The 18,240-nt window shown below is 38.1% G+C and overlaps 1 protein-coding gene across 2 annotated transcripts in view; it reads left to right on the top strand.

Moving 5' to 3' along the window:
- LOC145670166 (nucleolar protein 9) overlaps positions 1-18,240 on the top strand; it is a 77,724-nt gene that overhangs the window by 12,193 nt on the left and 47,291 nt on the right. The gene's annotated exons all lie outside the window — the stretch shown is intronic.

Here is an 18,240-nt window from a genome sequence, read left to right as displayed (position 1 = left end):
AAAAAGACCATATTAGTATTTCCCAATGATAAATGCTGAAAGTTCAAAAAACCCTTTGGAGGGGGCGGTCGCCCCCACCGCCCTCCCCGTGGATCCGCCAGTGCGATGCATAAACAGAAGGTATAAACAGAGAATCCAAAGTCGGAACGCTCGCAAAAAAAATTCATGAACCCCAAAGGTCTCGTGAGCAGACTGGAATTGTCCTTATGAAGCATGCCACAGCAGAAAGTCTTTACATAGATTTTCAATTCAATTCCTGATATATGCTTTTGCAATGTGGAGGTGGTGATGCCTTGAGTCGCCCTCTCTCGCTCGCTCACTCTCTATTTATACAGAATATAAAAGTGGATTTATGTGTGTATTTCAACATAATTCTGATATATCTAGAGCAATTTTAACTATATTTCTTATAGTCTGGAAAAAGAGTACTGTCGGGATACATATCAAAAATGCTAGAAACGGGTCGATATTAGTATCGAATCTATAGTTTCGTGGTCGCTTAGGTGAATAGTTCTACTTTCAATTCAAGTCCAATTAAGCTTCCATTAGCACCCAGGGTGGTTACGTAGCGACATAAAGATATCGAAATCATTCGATATTAGAATCGAATCATAAGTTTTCAGCGCCGCTAACAGTGCAGCATTTCCCATTAGTCCACATTAGTCCACATTTCACATTAGTCCCATTACCTAGAGGGCAACATATTTGCAGAGTGCAAAGTTTAAAACTTGAATAATATTTTAATTTTTTCCGTATGAAAAAGTTATAAATCAAGAGCAAATATACTATTTCACGAACAATCCTCTTTTACTATTCTAATATGTTTAATAATAGCGTAAGAAATCTAATAGTAATTCAGAACATGTTTCACAGTTGTTATTTTTTGTTACATAGTTGTAGCTGTAGCATGTAGTGAGTGGAATTTAACTGTAATAAATTCACTAATTAACCATATTCGAATTAAGTTTTATTTTTAAGTTCGGGATGAAGGGGTGGAGAAATATGTAGTTATTGGGGGCACCGAGCTTTTCTACATTTTACTTTGAAGATCTCCATTTTTCTTTTGTCATTTGTTCCTAATAAAAAAAGTTCAGTCACTTTTGGATTGTCATAGGATAGTAGGAGTTGGATTTTGGGATGCAGCCTGTGAGATTCTAGAGGAGCTAACTGCTTGAAAAAATATTTTTGAATCATCTGTAACATATGAAATAAGGATATGTATCATAAAAAATTGAAAGTAACTATGTCTGCGTAATCATCACGGTCAAATTGCAAAGTCAAATGAATTGACGTTTGGTATATAATCAGGCTCCATTCCCAACTGGGAAGTTACCATACGCGTGTCACTTTCATTATAATACATATCCTTAGGGGGAGTAGAAGTCTGAATTTTTGCGAAAAATTTAGTATCTTACAAGCCGTTCAACTGAGAGCTGAAATTCAACATATAACTCTTTATTAAAAATAAAGAAAATATGTCCTGGCATTTTTTAAAATTATCTTTTATGAGCGGGGGGACGGGGTGCATTTTCTATATATTGGAAATTGGTAGTGGGTTGATTTGTAAAAATAATCGAAAACGATTGATATTAGTTGAGAAAAAAAATTGAGTAATGCAAACTAAAGTTCTTTTTTAATTTTATACCCACTGCTTTCTATTTATAATTGCTGAAGCTGGTGTTTAATGTATGGAGCGTTCCGAGCATAAGGCAACCAAGCCATAAAGTTAGAGAAAAATGGCCATAAAATGTGTATTCTAAACTTAATTACATGGGCATTTTCAATTAGTACGGCATGCTTAATTATATAGAAAATTAGTTTCTCTCTCTCTCTCTTTTTTTTTTTTTTTTACGTTGGTCTACTTTTCCTTGATTTGAAACTTTCAAATTTCACCCTATTTTCTACTGAAATGTGTCTGTAAGGCAACAAAGAAATAATTATATATGATAAATTTAAATTCATTTTAATTTGGAAGATGAGAAACACTTTGCCATTATATATCGTAAAGGTCAGACCCACCAGTATTGTAACAGAGAGGTGCTTGAGCCATTGACGGTAGAAATTCAAACTCCAATAAGTGATAATTTCACAGTCTTGTTTTATTACAAGTGTAACCTCTTTAGTCAATGGAGGGGAGGACGTGGGCCATCGGTCAGAGTTGATGTCGATGGGTTTTGGTGGGTCGGAGTTGGTCGCAATGGTTCAGAGTGGTTCATAGTTGGTGGTGGGTCAGAGTGGATCACGATGGTTGATGGGTCAGAGTGGGCCAATGGGGCATTTGGGTGGTGGGTGATAGTGGGTCATGGTGGGTCGTGGATCAAATTTTCATTGACCCACACCATCTCTGGTTAAAATTGTACTAAAGATAAGAGGCACCGAAGATGCATGTCGGCTATTATGCTCAAATTTTGCTCATGGATAGTACTCCACCAGGAAGCAATAAATCTGAAACGGTTTACGGTATCACCTTCTAGAACTCGAGATGTAGGGGTTTGTCTGGTTGGCTAAATTAAGACGTCAATGATTTATCCTTCAACAACCAAGCTTTTTATGATCGTTTCCGTGGGGAAGTCAGGAGAACACGTGCCTAGTAATCGTAATATTGATAGTTTGCGTCCACCCCGGGTATTTGTTTTGTGTTTTTTTGATTCACCTAAATATAAACAAATCACACATATAGGCATTTTAACATATTTTGGGAAAGTAATTTTGTGGTTCGTTGGCGTTTCATCGCGTCTCTGCTGCTGGTGGTAAAGTTTTCAAAATGGAACTTGGGCCACCACGGATCGTCGCTGGGGGGCCACCAATTTTTGGCGAGAGGTCAATAGTTGACCATCTGTAGTCCACCGACACTTACAGCTTAGAGTAATGAACGATGTCTTTGCCTTGTAGAGTTCATGACTACCGACGTCGGCAGTCAACTAGCTTTTAGTATTCCTTTACTAACCATCTATTGTTCATGTTTGTACACGGTGTTGTCATAATAATAATAATAATAATAATAATAATAATAATAATAATAATAATAATAATAATAATTATTATTATTATTATTATTATTATTATTATTATTATTATTATTTGTAGTAATAGTAGTATAATTGATGATAGAATAATTATTGTCTATGTATTGTCTAGGTAGGACTACACACAGGATTTGGCTCGTTTTGGTTCGACTTGACTCTAATCTGAGTCGAGTTGGAAGATATTTTTCGCGCCGAGTCCAAGAGTAGACCTCAAAGATGTCTGTTTCGAGTCGAGTCGAGTTTCAAAGAAAAGTCGTTCGTGCCCATCCCTACTAATGAGAGCTTAATCGGAGTTAAGCGAAATTGAAAGTCTCACTATTTATCTAAGCGACCCCGAAAACTATGAATCTAATATCGATCATTTTCTAGCAATCTTTTATATGTATCCCCCTCCCATTCACCATAGGTAACCCGACAGCAATCTTTTTGAAACTATAAGAAATGTGGTTAAAATTACTCTAGACCAGTGGTTCTCAATCTAATTCTGTCACGATCCCCTTTTATCACACGCTCTTGCCAGCGACCGTTTTATAATTTGTTTTATAATAAGCTTGTGTGGGATTTTTAACATACCTATTTCTATAATAGTAGAATCCATTTTTTTGTTTATAGTGAACAGTGCCATGGAAAATCAGTGCCCGGAGCGAGAGTATAGTACGATGTCACCGTATATATGAGTGACGTCGACAGACTAGCTACGAAGCGCCACCATGGTTGGCACGAAGCTCAATAACATTTTCAAAATAAACCCTACCTTTCCTTAATTTTGAGCACATTTTATTACGTTTTTCCTTCTATTTTACACATGTGCACATGTACTTTCCTAACATGAGTAACACACTTCCTCCGAAATGTGTGGCCCCTTTTCTCGGCGCCCGGCACTGACAGTGGATACAGTAACTGTAATATCTATATTCCCAATGACGAAGGTGCTGGTTCAAGATGGATGTTAAACTCCTTCATTGAAGAGGCCATTAACGTATTCGATCTAAGCCCACAACTTCTTGACCAAATAATAGAATGATCATGCGACAAGTCTTTGCAACTGTTTTTTTTTTGTAACGAAGACTTGGACAAGTTCTGCCTGATGAGGAGAGAAGAATATCCTGGTCTGGGGATTGCTGCTTTAAAAGTAATAATTCCATTTGCTATATCGTACTTGTGCGAAAGTGTGTTTTTTTATGGTAAACATTAAAACAAAGATAAGAAATCGCTTATCAGTTGAAAATGGTTTGATAATGTTCGTCATGAAGATTGAACCAGACATTGCTGCACTAGTGAAATTACACCATGCTTAGGTATCTCATTAGGTTTTAATTTTAATTGTATTTCAATGTGCAGGTTTTGTTGCATGTGTATTTTTCTAGTATTTCTATATACAGTTCTCATTAGTTTTATATCATACCTCTTTGATTTAAATTCACTTTTAAACAACTCTACTAACTAACTAACTCTATGGCCTATGGAACCCGGAGGTTCAATGCCGCGTTCACAAAAGCTCTACACTGACTTCTATCCTTAGCCAATTGGATCCAGTTTTTACTTTGTATTCTTATCTCAGCGAGATCCATCTTAATATTGTCCTCCCATCTGCACCTAGGTCTTCCTAATGGTCGTTTTCCGATTGGTCTTCCAGTCAAGATTTTGAAAGCGTTTCTACTTTCTTCCATTCTAGCTACATGACCTGCCCACCTAAGCCTTCTAGACTTGACGACCCTAACAATGTTGGGTAAACCGTATAAATTATGTAGTTCCTCGTTATGAAGTTTCCGCCATTCCCCATTCCCGTTCCTCTTGGGTCCGAATATTCGTCTAAGGATCTTGTTCTCAAATACTTTCAGTCTATGTTCTTCCCTCAAAGTAAGCGACCATGTTTCGCAACCATACAGAACAACAGGCATGATTATCGTTTTGTATATTTTAAGCTTCAAATTTCTCGACAGAATTCGCGACGACAAGAGACTTTGAACCGAATAGTAACACGAATTCTACACCCTTTGAAAATGTTCAGTAGACTTATTTTTTATTGTTCTTTACAGTGTGTATAAAAAATAAAAGTATGCTTATCAGAACAAAATTAAAAATAATATTTAAAAATAATTTCTGGTATTAGATTCTAACTATATTTATCTCTTCCGCCTATCTTCGCGATCCCCTAGGGGCCGCGACTCCCAGGTTGAAAAACCCTGCTCTAGGCATACATGAGTTATGTTGAAACATACATACATACACTTTTATGTGTATAAATGCAGATAAGAGAGAGTTGAGAGAGAGCGATTAAGGAATTGCCGCTCTCAATCTCTTCACTTTACTTTTGCGATTCGCGAATTTCTTGCGTGACAGTTTGGGGCTAGCTAGTTTTTTGCCTTGGACCACGATCCGATTTTCGATATGCTCTACCTAAATGCTGTAATGCGAATATTGAGAAGTTATCTGCGATGAAAGTAGCTGCAAATAAATACATTACATAACTTATTTATTGCTATTACACGATTTTTTAAATTTGTATTCAATATTCACACATAACACACCGACGTTCTGTCAATACCTCAGATGTTATATTTTAAAGATAAGAATTACTTATGTCGTGAAATGATATGAATATATATATATTCAACTGATATATACAACTGATGATATGAATATATATATTCAACTGATATATACAACTGATGAATTGTAATGTAACTATTTTACATAATTTTCATACATTGAGGAAAGTAGAATATCATAAAAGAATTTCACCTGAACGAGTATCGAACTCACGATTTAAGCGCTCGGTGGTGTACCACTGAGCTAATATGACCGCTTTTCGGAAGCTGCTTCTGAAATATAACTGAGCTCATACGTAAATGCTCTTTTCCGTATGGAAATCACAATGACGAAACGAGAGTGTGAATACATAGTCTCGAAATATTGTATCATTAAGTATTTCAATGTTACTTTTTTCTACACTTAATACCATTTCAACATGTCTTATTATATTTAACAGAAGGAAAAACATATCTGTACATCGTTTCCCGATTACTAAGGTTGGCTTTGGAGGTTCGAACCAGCAGCTTTAGTTTACTGTTTTCCGAAGATACCCGAAGTTGGACTTCGAAAGTGTTTGTCTCAAAACAGCTATCATCATATCGCTCAATCTGTTTGGTATATGGTATATGTTTTTATACGTGTAAAGTCAGTATAACAATTCATTCTTTAAACAGCTTTTCGTATGTATTAATATTCCTTTATAAAAACTGTTTTTAATATTATTATTACGGCGCACCATTTTCAGATTTCTTTCGCGAGTCGTTGACCAAGTCGTTCCCCACCAGCGTTGCCAGACTCACAGCTCGGATTTATTCCAAAACCTGATCGCACTTATGCCAGATTCGGTCAAATTATGCTAGATCCTCATAATTACTAATTCAGGAGTTTAAAAAAACGAAGTTGAGATACGATAACGTAACTTAAAATACACAGAGAGCAAGAATGCATGGATAGAACTCAATACTTCACGCACCAAAATTTTAACTCAACTAAATTAATGCAGTCGTTGCCAGATTCAATGGCGTATATGTCGTATAAATGAATGCAAAGTTTTTGTTTACATATTTTGAAAGAAAATTACTTCGCAGCATAAGCGGAGTTGGGAATCGTCTGCTGGGGGGGGGGGGGGCAGATTTTTGGTCGGTCTCGGAGCTGTCATTTCAGGAATAAATATGATCATGAAGTCAGAAATAAAGATGGTGAAGTTGTCAAAAAGTTGGGGGGAGAATGGCCCCCATAGCTCCGCCCATGCGTCGGAGTTAAAGGATTAGAAAACCCTGGGTGGAGCCACAAAAAAGCCCAAAGACGTTTCGAACTTACTTCGAAAAATAAGACTGCCTGTATGGTTTACCGACTGTATGAATCAATGGAAGAGGATACATTTCTGCCGTTCTTTTTCTTCCCACGACCAACTTCTTTCTCATCTCCAGGTTTTACGGCTTTTTGATAAACTTGCTGAAATTGTGCTAGATTTGGGCAGTATGCTAAAAGCAAGATGCTAGATGCTAGAGACATGCAAATTATGCTAGATCTAGCATCATTATGCTAGATCTGGCAACGCTGTTCCCCACAATAGGCGTGTCGTGCAAGTAACCAATCACACGTCAGGTACTAGCTTTTACCTATTGGTTCCTTCTCACAGCTCAGAACATTGGTAACTATGGATAGACGTACAGCAGTAATTACTTTATGGGAGTTGGAAGGTTATTCTGCAACTGCAGCTAGCAGGCGAGTAGGTGTCCCGGCCTCTACAGGAAGGCGATGGATTCGGAAATATGGTGCTACAGGTCAGACTGATAATTTACGATCTCCTGGTCGTCCGCATGTGTCAACCGAAGCCCAAGATGCGAGATTAGTAAACGAAGCCCGGTTAGACCCACTAAGGACGTCTAGACAGCTAAGGGAAGTTTCTCTCTTTCCTGGTAGTAAGCATACAGCTCTGCGAAGGCTTCGTCATGCTGGGTTACGTGGCCGTGTTGCTGCCGTGAAGGAAAAACTCTCAGGCGACACAAAATTTACCGTCTCGCGTTTGCACAGGCGAATGTGGGTCGCAATTGGGAAAACGTAGTTTTCTCAGATGAATCCATATTCACAACATCAAAGGAGGGACGCCGTTTTGTGTATCGTCCGAGAGGCACCCGATATGACCATGGATATGTGGCTGCTTGCAATCGCAGTGGCCATGTATCTATTTTATGTTGGGGTTGGATTTCCAGTCGCGGAGCAGGACAGCTTCATAGAATTGAAGGACATCTGGACAATGCTCAGTACTTAGACATTATCAGTAATATCATAGTGCTATCTGTACGAGTATTTCATCCTGATGGTGTAATTCAGTTCCAGCTATACCAGTCGCCAATACATACTTCCCGTGTGATTCAGGAATGGTTCGCAGGGCACCCTGAGATTGATTTAATCGACTGGCCGCTCGTGGAGCAGACCTCAATCTCATGGAAAATATGTGGGCAGAAGTGAAGCGTACTCTAAGGGAAAGTTGGCCTGAGGCAGATCCACCAAGAACTCAGGATGACCTGTGGCATCTTGTTTCCGAAGCATGGCTGGAGGTAGGGGAAGGAGATAGATTTGTCACCCATGTAATAGATTCCATGCCCAGAAGAATGGAGCGTGTAATAAATTCAGAAGGGTCTTGGACACAATATTAATGTCCCCGCCTTAACTCCCGAAAACAGCCCTTTTCAGGGCTACCTAAACGCTTCTGAAAATATTTCTAGAAGTAAACCACTCCTTGTATCCGATTTCTGTGCAATCCTACCAACAAAAGAATGATAATTAGCTGTAGGTTTTGAACTCAAGACCTCTTTATTGGCAAGTCCGTACTCTACCAGTGAGCTAACATGAACACACAAACCCAATCTGAAGAAACACGACTTTCAATTTCTGGTATTCGATGACGATGATGCTCATATACTTGGCAAATGTTGTATTCAACTTGGGATATTCCGCAACACACACACACACACACACACACACACACATAAACAAAGCGAAAGAGAGAGAGAGATGAATATACAAAAGCATATTCAACGTATTCGAATGAGACTCTCAGTAACGACATTCCGTTCTAAAGAGAATTTGTGTTTCTTCCCGTGACGTTAAGGGGATCGGGAAAAGTTATGTGTCTTGAAGCAGGATACGACTTTGGATACTCTGTTTATATACTTTCTATATCCGTAGGAATATATTGTATTTCACGAATGTAAATGACATGCTGTAATGAGAATATTGAGAAGTTACATCTGTATGACAAATAGATGCAAATAAATACACTACATAACTTATTTATTGCTATTGAACGAGTTTCTTAACTTGTATTTACATCCTCATATATAATACCGACCTACTGTGAAAATTATCCCAGATGTTATATTTTAAACATAATAATTACTATGTTCTGCAATGATTATGTTATATATACACAACTTATGTATTCTAATGTAATTATTTTATACAATTTTTCATGCATTGCGGAAAATATAATTTTAAAAAAAGGATTAGCCTAGACGGGATTCGAACCCTCAACCTTATGATTTGAAATCCGACAGCTTACCAATGATCTAACACAACCTTCTAGCGATGTATAACGGATCTCAAGATAATTATGACATTCATATCCATTACAAACGCTGTTTCTGTTCTACTTTGACTTTTATTTTAGTACTCAGGCGATAATTATGTTCTATTTCTTAACTTTGAGCATTCTTTTACATATGGAAAGATTCCTTAACGTATTTAAATGTTCCATTACGTATGGAGAGCTAAATGACAAACAAGCATGTGCTAACATTAAAAAAAAAAAGGTTTCGAAATATTGTATCATTAAGTATTTCAATCAATGTTGCTTTTTTAAACACTTGGTAACAAGTCTTATTATATTTAAAAGAAGAAAAACACATCTGCAAACTTTTTCCCGATTGCAAAGGCTGGCTTGGAGGTTCGAACCTGGCTTACTTTTTCCCGAAGATACCCGAAGCTGGACTTAGAAAATTATTGCCTCAAAACACCAATAAAGAATGCGCTCAACCTTTTTGAGACAAGGTGTACATCGGAATCCGATGTTGAAAGCCATTATTAACGGCAGTTGGTGACCATCCAACTAACGAAATGTCTGGCAAGCCAAAGTCCTTAGAGATTGTGGTGTCATGAAGTTCACACATTTGATTTTCAAGATTGAAAGAGAGTGACTGGACGGATATTGAACCCTGGTCTTTGTCCAGTGCGTTAACCATTACACTTCTAAGTCCTCCCTTAGACCAGTTTCACATTTTCTCTCGTTAGGGGAGTAGTATACGTCTTAGATCGTGTAAATTGTACCACAAAACATCTGGTGTGCTTGCATAAACCCAGTGACAATTTTTAAACTTATTTTTCTTTTCTTTTTTCTTTCTTTCTTTTTCTTTCTTTCTTTTATATATATATATATATATATATAACGTCAAAGCACAACTTATGTCTAGCCTTGTTTGTAAGGCGTAGAGCACTGCGTCAGGATTCAAATGTATTGCTGATCTGGGGGAGCGCGTGGCGTAGTAATTAATATACCGACAGTATAAGTCGAAAACCCGCCTTCGATCCTCAAACCAGCTTCATATTTTCACTCTCTAGAAAAAGGTTATGTAGGATTATACAAGGTGTGATCAAAAAGTACGATGAGTGTAGTTACACAGTGCCATCTATCGATGTTATATCCATTTCAACTAGTAAACCCGGTAGCCTAAGCCTTTGGTACAGTAAGCGTCGAGTTTGAACGAGTTGTGACATGTTAGTTTGCTTCCAGAGGCAGAAGAGTAAGGACGTGTTAAGAGTGTCTGCACGCGCCAACAGTAAGTTTTTTAATAAGCTGCAAAAAAGTGCCGAAGAAGCTCACGAAATGTCAAAATCAGTGTTTGGCGATGAAGACTGTTTACTAATGCTAGGAGCGATTCTAAAGCGGCAAGGATTCGGTTGAAAACGAGCAACGATCGAGACATCCTTCGGTCTCAGAAACAGATGAAAACGTGCAAAAAAAGGGACAAATGATTTGTTCAAACAGACGAATGACTATTCCAGAGTTTTCCAAAGAACTAAACATCTCGTATGGGTCTGAAAATCATTTTAACCGCCGATTAAATGGACAAATGTCTTTCTTCTTCACCACGAAAACGCGCCGTGCCACACTTCGCTTTTGATCCGCGGATTTTTTTGAAAAAAATTCCTGTCTATCCATATTCGCTGTGTTCTCCAGATATAGCACCATGCGACTCCAGATATAGCACATTGAAAGGTTGAGGTGATTTTGAGTTTAACATCCCGTTCAGCAGCGAGGCTATATGAAACGTGGATCTACTGATTAACGTGGAATCCGAACCACATGAGCTGCCGCCGATCTCACATTGAAAGGGTCACGACAGAGCAGCTGAATGTCGTTCTAAAAGTAGCCTTCCAGGATTGCTTCCAGTCATGGATTCAACGTTGGGATAAGTGCATTGCTAGCCGGACAAGAACAGCTCAAAACTCTGGAGCCAGGACTTCTGAATCGCAAAGGGATCCTCCTTTTACAGGACAACGCTAAGCCCCACGTGACTAAGATAACCCGGGACACCATTCTACGCCTTGGATGTGAAACAATATTGCATCTGTGACCGTCTGCCCGGCCACAAAACTATGTTTTTGGACGACCAGTGTATTTCTTTTTAACTTTTATTCATGCAACGAAATTATTATTTTACTCAACTAAAAGCTATTTCTCTTTTGGTGAGAATTTCAACTCGTTCTGTGTATGCAGGTGTTCTTCAGTCGTTCTTATCGCTTCTCACGATAGAACAAAGAAGTTGTTGTTTTTCAATGCAACGCTCATCGTCTCAACAGAGTATTCCGTCGTAGGAAACTTATTTTTTCTTTCTGTAAAATAGTTTCCAACTTATAGTCTTCGTCACCATGACTGTTTTGCATATACGTTTTTCTTAATTACATTTATTAACATTGGGAATATTTTTGGATACGAAGTTGATATTGTGTATGAATGATATTGTATTTATCGTGTTCTCATGCTTTCGTATTACGTCATCCGTCCTGCCGTGAGAACAAACGTTCCTATCCTGCAGGAGTCGTAGGTGGGATGACTCATACACACAATTACCATCGTTCCCTTCTTTCCACTGAACAATTTCTAACACTGAATAACCTATAACAGCAGTGCATAAAAATCTATAACCATGGGAAGAATTTATTAGTTAAGACTGCTACACTTTTTCAACTATTATTTCCAAGCTTCTTTCCCACGGGATCAAATCAAATGTTGCCAGCATTCTTTATTATAAAATCGATCCATTGGCATTGTCTATGAATGCGGAAAACATTAACATTTTCTTTATTATTTTACATGGTGCATTGTCAACCCTAAGTATCGAAACGGGTTATTCCCAAGTGTGAGCAGAAGCGAGGAGTTAGCAAGGAGAATCCGTTGTAGCAAGAGTGTGAAAAAGTTTGCTGGAGAAAAAGGCAGTGCAAGACATCGTATAGAAGGATAGTATGAAGAATTTTTTTAGTGCTGCATTAATATATATAGGATGTGAAACAAGATAACAAATACCTTCTGGAGATGTAACGTCTTTTAGGAATCAAGATACCTCAATCAGCAGTATTCCCCCCTTTTCCCCTCGTCATTATCACATAGTGAAAATCTTAGCATAATACGAAGAGCGAATATATAGTGCTAGTGATATTCAAACAAGGGCTATGTTTCTAGTGTTCATATAGAGTGTGTGCATATTTACATTTACCATGCAGTGTTAAAAGTTTATTCTTCATTTTGCTTATTTGATTGCCGTAGAGCAATTTCTTCTGTTTGAGCATTTAGCTCTGCCAAGTGAGAATTTTGTGTGTTGTTAATATATATATAATATATACATTTTTTGTTCCGTACCCACATATATCTATATTCAATAAATAGGAATTTACCTAAGTAAATATCACCGTCATGTGTGTGTGTGAATTCCTGCGAGCAGACGGCTTGCCAGTTACGTGTATGTATGCGTGTGCATACGCAAAAGTAAGTATAACACAACCTGAGTCTCAAAAGCATCAACGTGGCTCATGTCAAATCACTGTTCACATTTCAACATTATCAATCTGCGCCCAACAGAGTATGAGCCTGGACCAGGATTGTTATCAGCTGTTTTCTTAGGGAGTTCTTCGTGAGCCAGCACCCAAGGGAAACGGTAGGTAGCAATTTTAATGACGCCCGAACTAGCGACACGAGCCAAGACCGTCAGTGATTTGTGCATGGAGACAGTAGTTACATATGAATAAGTATTAATAATATTGAAACAGGAAATTTTACTAATCATATTTTCTTTTTACAGGTTGTCCCAATACAAATAATAATAGTAAAATTTAGTATTTTCGTACTCATATTGTGTTCCGTAGCGTATGTATTTTATTTGAATTTCATTTACATTTATTATTTGCGACTAGTAATTGTATTTTCATTATGGCTCACCAACAAGTTGATTTACTTAAGATACTGCAACAAATGCAAGCAGAAAATAGAGAACATTTTCAGAAAACCGAAGAAAAATTAGATAGGCAGGAAGAAAAATTAGATAGTCAAGAAGAGAATCTTGCCAAATTACGGGCACAAATAGAAGCAGTTGAAATCAAATGCGATGAAGGAACTACAAAAATAGCTGATAGAATACAAGCATTAGAGAACAAAGTAGATCAAAATATTGAAAGAGTTCAGAGGGGAATCGAACATAATACAATAGCTATTCAACAGAATAGAGATACAATAGAACTTATAGTCCGCGATGTACATTCAATGGAAATGAAAGTAACCAAAAACACAAATCATTTAAGGGGTATATCCGAAAGGTTAGAATTGACACAAGGACAGATAGAGGCTAATCACACCATTTGTAACGCTAATAAAGAACGTTGTCTCGTAGCGCACAGAGAAACTGAAAGTCACTTAGACGAAATACACGACGAAGTCGTAGATTTAAAAGAACAGGTTCGAAAGAACGAAGGGTCACTTCAGATGTGTTACCAAGAGATTAGACAGTTAGATTATCACGTCAAAGTTAAAAATGAACAGACTTTCGAGAACAACGCTGAAATTAAAACAGCACAGCGTGAAATAGGAGAAATTAGGCACGATTTGGCGTTAGTATACCAAAAAGTAGAAAGAATCGAAAACAAATCACGGGAATCGGAACCTAATATCGATAGCGACATCCATGTTAGAACTGGATACCAACCTAACAGTGATTCAGCTTATACTGAACATAGTGAAGTTAGCAGTAGTGACGAAACTCATGTTAAGCTCATTACTAATAGAAATTTTAGACGTAATAATCGTGAAACTAGACATAGGGAAGTAGAAACAAGTAAATTAAAAGACCATCTTACACCGAAAATTATTGCGTATTTACCTAAGTTTAAAGGTGACCCTGCTACTGAATCAGTACATACATATTTGCGCAAGTTAGCATTAGCCGCGGAAGTTGCAAAATTGTCAGAAAAAGCCTTAGTACAAGCCATACCTCATGTATTGAAGGGTGTAGCCGTAAGCTGGTACTACACACGTAATGAGGAATTTAAAACTTTAGAAGAAGTTAAAAAAAGCGACAGGTCTTGGTTACCTTTATATAACTACACGTTCACTCAATAAACCTACTTTTTTCTCTTATTTTATAGTCGTACTACTGAAAAGGATAGTTAATCCTATACAGTATGTCCAAAAAGTCATGGTACACTTTTGACCGGTCACAGGAAAGCAACAAAAGAAGATAGAAATGTGAAATCTTCACCAAATAAAAAGTAATCTCTCTGTAGGCTGATGTGCAAGCGTGTGCGCATACAGGTGATGACGCAATATCATGAACTGCGCAGCAGAGGATCCACGCCCACGCAAGTAGAGATGTGGACGGTACAGAGGAAAATTCAGTGTGTTATGTGGTTTGCTAAATTCGAATCCGTGACCAAAGTGCAACGTAAATATCGTCGTGTGTACAACGAAGCACCACCACATAGGGATAACATTATTCGGTGGAATAAGCAGTTGAAGGGTATTGGCAGTTCGTTGAACAAACCCCGTTCTGGTAGCCATCAGTAAATGACGAGTCTGTAGAGCTACCTAAGGATCTATACGGAAGAGCTACCTAAGAATCCTTAAAAACATTTGTGGTGCGTGTGCTCGACAATTATACCGAAGCAAGACTACAGTTCATAAGGTGTTAAAGAAACGTCTGCGTTTTTCGAGTTACAAAGTGCAGCTGGTGCACGCTATCAAACCGGCGGATAGACCCAAACGATTCGGTTTGCTACATATATGCTTCATGGAATCGACAATGATGAACGCTTGCTGCAGAAGATTGTGTTTAGTCATGAGACAACATTCCATGTCTGTCGACATGTTCATCGCCATAACATCCGAATATGGGGTGATGAAAATCCTCGTGCCTATGTTGAGTACGAACGTAACACCCCCAAAGTGAACGTGTGGTGTGGCCTGATGCATGATAAAGTGATAGGCTTTGCGGAGCAAACTGTGACGGTAAACAACTACCTTGACATGTTGGAATTCTATGCAGTGCCACAATTTCCAGAAGGCGACTCTTTCAACATGACGGCCTTCCTCCACACTACGCTGACATTGTTCGTGAGTTTCTGGATACAACATTCCCCCAGCAGTTGATCGGCAGGGCTTCTGTCAAGCCATGACCTCCACGACCCCCGGATCTGATGCTCGTAGGCTTTTACTTGTGGGATTATGTGAAACAACGTGTGTATATTGAACGTATCAACGACATTAATAATTTAAAACAGAGAATCACAGACATTATTCACTCTGTTACACCAGACGTCCTTAGCCATGTGTGGGAAGAACTTGAACATCATTTAAATATGTGTAAGGCAACAAATGGAAGCCGCGCCGAACTGCACTGAATAGGTATGAAACTTGGACGGTTTTCCTTTTATTTGGTGAAGATTTTTTTGTTTCTATCTTGTTTCGTTGATTTCCTGTTACCGGTCAAAATGCACCATGACTTTACGGACACATTGTATTTTCTTCACTTCATTTCATTTATTTACCTCATATAAACAAGGTGTTTGGCGTTCGAACGTACAATTTAGAATACATACCCTCATTGTACATTTTGGTGTCTTACGCTTTGATGATTGTTCAGATTAGTTCATGGCTATAATATTCACGTGATAAACACATTTAACCACGCTGCTGTGGCCTTCTGCATGTAATCAAATTCCACATGGTAATTATTCAGTTACAAATATGTGTAGAAGTGGAGTAAATAAATGAAGAAAAACAATTCCGTCGTCTGAAATTTTTTTTTAAAGTCTGTAGTAAGCTTTATTCAATAGAAACTTTCTGACCCCTCTCTCATTCCTAATGTCTGCGGGAATGCGATTATGAACATTGATTTCCTTATTACGTGGCGTATTAAAGTGGACCAGCTAAAAGTAGGTTTCTATATCTTGTGTCATGATATTTCATTGTTTATGGTATTTGTATCCAATTCTAGAATATGATTGAGGAGTAAGGATTCTATATTTGTGAATATATATATATATATATATATAATAAGAGATAATTCACAGGGCTTCTTTTAGTTTCCTGAAAATGACAGTAGTGTTGTTATTGTTTCTTCAGAAGACTATCCTATTCCTTAACCCTTTTCCGGGCCGTGGGAAGGTATCTTCCCAAAATCATAGTGTCAAAAGTGCATTATTTAGGTTGGTAGGAATAGCATTTCCCACTTAGTTATCGTGCAGTAAGGCAGGTCTAAAATGACTATTTTGGAGAACAAATGCCTGGTTCTGCTGACGTGATTAGCACGCACGTTAGTGCGCACCATCTGGCGTGTAAATAGTAAGCACTTTTTATTGATTTCTGTTTCCATACAATTCGATCCATACCCGTTACCATCGGAAGGGGAGGGCATTTGCCCTTCCCTGGAAATTGAAATACCCTAATGTTATGCAATTTGAGGCACTTACGAGACAAAATTGCCTATTTTCAGGAGTTTTTCCCCCTTGGAAAATGTTGCCCTCTCCTGAAAAAAGATCCTGACGGCGTCCATACCATTCGCTTTCCATGTGCGTTTTTGTTCTCAGAAAAGAAATTTACCTAAATACCGGAAATAGTAATTTTGGTGATGTATCCAGGGATGGCGCCAAGGGATTCAGGATGCAAGTGGCCCCAGATCTTTCCTTGTCCTCCCTTGTATCCCCACAAAGTTTTATTATTTTAATTATTATTGCACATATTGAATTAATATTGCCCCTTTAATGGGGGATTTACCCCCATTTCAAGCTTGTCTTCCCCCAGGGCCATCACAACTCTGAGAACCTAGCGGCGAACCTGTTTATTCTGGCAATTCGTGAATAGACAGCATGCAGTTTTCATGCAATGCAGCCAGCATGCAATATAAAAAATATTCATTCTTCTACTGTGGGAAAAAAAACCGCTTTAAATTAGGCTCGTGGGAAGAATACTTCCCATTCCATAATCTATGGGAAATACATAGAATAAATGGAATCCACCAACATAATTGTTCATATTCGCCTGGTGGAGATCTTATTTTAATAGGCATAACACAGCATCATATCTACAAAAAACGGCCCGGAAAAGGGTTAATAAAGAGTAAATTAAATTGTTATAAACGACTCGCTGAGCAAAGCAATACGTTTATTGTAACAGATTATTAACGTGTAACAGTTTCACGAACTATCCACTTTGGCTTCGTCAGACACTATGAATATACAGGTAGTGACAGAATTAATATATAAGAGACAACGAAAAATTCCACGAATCCTGATTAGTTACTCAAATCTATAACAGCCAATCAATCCCCTTACACCACACACCAAAAAATAAAATCAGAAACCAAAGTCCTTATCCCCTCCTCCCCCCTGTTGACAACCATTGACATTCATTTGTACGAGCCAGGCCTAATCTAATTAACAAAATAAGTTATACAATTACCTTCTTAAATATGAATATTAATTATACAGTGCATTCCACGAATAACACTAAGGATCGTCTCCTGAAGAAACCAAGACAGATAGAAACATGAAACTTTTTGTAACCTTCAAGGAACATGAAAGACAATATTATGCTGATAAGGAGAATCCCCTAAGAGGGGGGCCTAAGGGGATTACGGGGAATAACTACAAAATTTTAAATAGCAACCCCATCATGTGGTACCTCGTTCGAAAGGTAATCACGTGTAGAAACCAGTTTTGGAAACTACATGTCGCTATCGTGTCTCTATCCAACATGGCGGTCATTCGTAAAATGCGGTCGAACTACGTTCCACGCATAACACAAAGACCCGTCTCCTGAAGAAACCAAGGCAAATGGAAGCATGAAACCTTTTGTAAACTTAAAGGGACATAAAAAACTACATTTGCCGATAAGAAGAATCCTTCAAGAGAGAGGGCTAAGGGAGTTCATGGGGTAACATCACCGTGCAGAACGTATTTTACGAATAGGGACATGTAGTTTCCAAAACTGGTCTCTGCATGTGATTCCATTTCAAACGAGGTACCACACGGTGGGGGGTTACTATTTGAAATTTTGTAGTTACCCCCGTAACCCCCTTAAGTTCCCCTTATGGGGGTTCTCCTTATCAGCATAATGTCCATTATGTCCCTT

The sequence above is a fragment of the Thermobia domestica genome, chromosome 2 (genome assembly GCF_964235325.1).
Source record: "Thermobia domestica chromosome 2, izTheDome1.hap1.1, whole genome shotgun sequence".
Lineage (NCBI taxonomy): Eukaryota > Metazoa > Arthropoda > Insecta > Zygentoma > Lepismatidae > Thermobia > Thermobia domestica.
The sequence above is the reverse complement of the archived record's forward strand: the minus strand, read 5'-3'. Positions and strand labels throughout refer to the sequence as shown.